Genomic DNA, 4,111 nt, shown 5'->3' on the forward strand with positions numbered 1-4,111 from the left:
GGATTTAGCTATTTAGAAGAAGGACCGAGGGGACAGGAGCAGGCAGAAGTAACATCGGGGCCTGCTCCTGCTGGACTCTTCCCCCCGCCCACAGGGCAAACTGCCATCTTGGCCCTGTGGGGAAGAAGAAGGACCGAGGGGACAGGAGCAGGCAGAAGTAACATCGGGGCCTGCTCCTGCTGGACTCTCTCTCTCTCTCTCTCTTTCTCTTTCTTTCTCTCTCCTCCCTCCCTCCCTCCCTCCTTGACTCCTTTTCCTTGTGTGTCATGTCTTTATTAGATTGTAAGCCTGAGGGCAGGGACTGTCTTTTTTGCTAAGTGTAAGCTGCTCCGAGAGCCTTTTTTGGCTGAGGAGCGGGGTATAAGTATGATAAATAAATAAATAAAAAAAGCTTACAAACTGGAAGATCAACTGAACAATGAAGTTTGGGGAAATTGTATAAATACGTTTTAAAGAAGGTGGCATTGTACATCATCCTGGGATGGTTTCAGGAGAGTGAGCTGGGCTTACTGACAACTCCCAAGGTCTCCTCCAAGAAACATAAACTAAAAATCAATTGTTTTGCCCTTCATGAAGGTGTCATTGCAAAATCCGCCACATACGTTTGTGTGCAACAAAAAGGCCCTTCCGTGGTGCTTTCCCACCTTCGACAAATCTCTGCTGAGACAGGATTCCGCTGTTGACAGAAAGATGGTTATGGTTAGCATCATGCAAGGGAATGGCACAAGAAGCTGGTGGGTTCCTCTTTAGAAAATGTTACCTGGTGTTTTTTCCTGGCTTTGGCTGATATGTCAATGAGGGTCTGTAGAGAGCGATTTTGGGTGTAATCTTTGCACTTTTCTGTAGGTGGAGACAGATGCACATTAGCAGTAATCTTATAGATGAAAGCAGGAGGGCTAGAAGTTTGCATGACTTGATGTAGGCGATAATGAAGAACTTAGTTGCCTATTGTAAAATCTGCTACAGTTTTAATCAATAAGGTTGTTTCTGGTTTATGAAAAGGGTAATTACTATCCCCATTTAACAGATGCACAACTAAGATTAAGAAAAAGTGGTGGCAGAGCTGGAATTTGAAACTTTGTATTCTAGGCCCAAGTCCCAGAACCATAGTTAGCAGGGAGACAAAAGGTCATCTGGCGCAACTCATTCCATGAAACTGGACATCCTCTACCTAAAGAGTCCACTAATACATCACTAGTATCAGATCCCGATTATGGATGAGGAAAGACAAGCTTGAAAAATATTCAGAAATATTTTTGTGGACTAGGGAATTCAACTATTATAAAGTTCCATAATGGATTTCAGACGCTTTCACAATCTTTCTCCATTTAAAGCATTTGATCCAATATAAATGCCGGGAGTTGCAGAATGTTTTCTGTCTGAGCATGCACAGGATTGCACCCTTAGAGAGTCAACAACTCTCTTTTTAGATTGTAAGTCTCAGGGCAGGGTCTGTGTAATTACAGATTCTTGTAAGCTGCTCTGGGAGCCTTTTGACTGAAGAACAGGATAAAAAATAAATAATAAAACTGCAGAAAAGCCTAGCAAATGTTAGCTGAGAAGAATCAGAAAAGCTCACACTGATTTGGGATTATGTAAAATGTTATAACCCTCTTTTCATGGGGCTTTTCATATAATGAATCTCCTTTTTCTGTGTGGATAATACTCTTTCCTATTAGCATTTTATTACTGTCAGCCATGTTATTGAATATGCTCCTCTTAGATATTTGTACAAACTTGAACACAAACCACATTCAGTACGATGACTTTTGTAATCTTGGCAATCGTGTGTCTTTGGCAAAGTGGGGTACTCAAAACAATCCTCGTGAGCACAAGCTTCTTTAACCAATGTGGAATATATATTTATTAAAGGAATATACAGTTATTACTTTGATGAAAGCAAATATGGTAGAACAATGGCAATCTACATATACAGATGAAAACACCATTTAAACCTTGCAATGAGACCTTGTATTGTGGGGATATTAACTGAATTCTTGTGGAGCTTGACTCCAAAGCTACCTTCCTTTGGGGTCCTTTCTCTCAGGGTTTGTGATTGGGATGCTAGGTTTGCCTTTCTCAGGGAGGGATTGGTTGGTACTGTTGTGAATGGAACAGAGGGCACCAAGAGTCTAAGTAGCCAGTGGAGAGGTTTCCTTGTGTTCGGAAGTCTGTCAAGCCACTGAAGGAACTGACAAAAACCAGCACACTTCCTTCTCAGTTTTTAGACATTTTAGACAAAAGAATTCATGACACTGCCAGTGATGTATAAACTAGAGTGTCCATTTCCCCTGACGCGCGGACACATGCCCAGACATGCATTTGCACACGCAAGCACATGTGTACATGCAAGCACTCATGCACACGCACCCCCTTTAGGACACCCCACCAGAAGCCCACCCGGGGACACCTAGAAAAGACAAATGAGCACAACAAGGAAGAGAAGGGGAGTAGCCAGACACCCCTCAGTAAAAACTCCATTTACCCCCATGTAAGTGGCACGTAGGTGACTTCCAAGCCCCTTTCTTGCCAGACGAAGTTAATCCTGCTGAATCCACATTGCTGGTTAACTGCCAGGACAACACCATAGGTCAGTTCGAAATAACACCGACCAGTTAAACTCAGCCAAGCCCTCAGGACTGCCCCTAGCCACACCACCAATAGTAGAAGAGCTATCGGCAAAGCACATGGCAATCCCAGCTGCAATTCCCCTTCTGACCACTGCATAGAAGTATATAAGCTATTGTCCTGCTCCAGCCCAGTGTGGCCCTGGGGGGATCTACACTACTGCTTTAAAGCGCTTTATAACAGTTTTGACAACTGTTGGGGCCCAGGACACACTGCAAATACAGATTTCAAAACGTTTTCAAAGCGCTTTAAAGCGCTTTAAAAGCAGTAGTATAGATCCCCCCCCCCGGTCTCTGCAGCGTGAGCTGCCAGGTCAGCTGGTGGGTCGGATAGGATGAATGCAAAGCCGTGGGGGTGGGGTGGGGGTGGACCTGGGAAAACCAATGGAAATTGGTCAGCCATTCAAAATGACATGGGTAGTTTTGAGGATGGTCTTATGGTGTACCTGATAGCATCCAGTAGCTGCATAGTGGCACTACAGGGTAAGGGCCATCTCCATAGGAAAACACCCATGATAATTGCTGGAGTAAGAATTTGCAAGTTACCAGTTTGAGTACTATTAAACAGTGGATTCACCATATAAGGGGAGTATTTTTACGATGGACAATGTCACTTGGCTTACGCTGTGATGGTGGCATAGACCCTTCAAATAAATCACAGTATCTGGAAAGGCTCTTTTAAAAATCCTACTTTTAAGGGCTGTGATGAAGGAAGGTCATCAATTATTGTAAGGTTCTTATTACATTAAAATCTCTAACTCACCCACTACAACCCGCTTAGGTAGGGCTCCATCACTGTGACAGCTTCGTCCTGGTGCCCCTTGCTGGTTGACGAACGACTCTAACATGTGGATGCCAGATGCAAAGCGTTTCTCCAGATTTTCTAATGAGACTTGGGCCTTTGCCAAGAGGCAAGCTGAATCCTGCAGACTGCTTACAAATGTTGTCTCCTTGTTAGCAGCAGTGTCTCCCTGAAGGAGATACAGAACTGTGAGAAGAGTATGATAGGGACACAAGGGAACAGGACATGTTAGGATCAGTGGCCTTGGATTTGGGAAGATAACTGCTGTTCCAGAGTGAAGCAGAATCTGTGTGTGTGCGTGTGCACACATGTGTGCACCAATGGTGGCAGAATTCAGAGCTGTAAAAGGATAGATTCTAGTATGAACAATAGTCCAGCACAATATTCAAGAGAGTACTGAGGCCATGAGTGTTGCAAACTTTGGATGAAAAGTAGGGTGTACTTAGGGAAGAGGAGCATAAAGGATTTGAAATGGAAAACCCTCTGGGAGAGCTTTGCTATGGAACAGTGTATAAATCTCAATTGGGCTGTAGGTCCTAATCTATTAAATAATTTGCTAGATAGCTTTTTAATCCACTAAAAAGCATTCCCAATCAATTTGACTTTTTTTTTTTAAAAAAATAGTATTTATTTTAAATGTAAGCACTTATAAAAAACCGCAAATGGCAAGCACCAATGTAGA

The 4,111-nt window shown here is 43.2% G+C and overlaps 1 long non-coding RNA gene across 1 annotated transcript; it reads right to left on the reverse strand.

Moving 5' to 3' along the window:
- Positions 1–607: 607 nt before the first annotated feature.
- Positions 608–3,468, reverse strand: LOC134396882 (uncharacterized). The gene is made up of 3 exons (XR_010025297.1): positions 3,391–3,468; positions 761–840; positions 608–676 (listed from the first exon to the last, which is right to left on the reverse strand). It is a non-coding gene; the product is annotated as an uncharacterized LOC134396882 (long non-coding RNA).
- Between the last annotated feature and the right edge of the window lie 643 nt (positions 3,469–4,111).

Source organism: Elgaria multicarinata, chromosome 3 (assembly GCF_023053635.1).
Source record: "Elgaria multicarinata webbii isolate HBS135686 ecotype San Diego chromosome 3, rElgMul1.1.pri, whole genome shotgun sequence".
Lineage (NCBI taxonomy): Eukaryota > Metazoa > Chordata > Lepidosauria > Squamata > Anguidae > Elgaria > Elgaria multicarinata.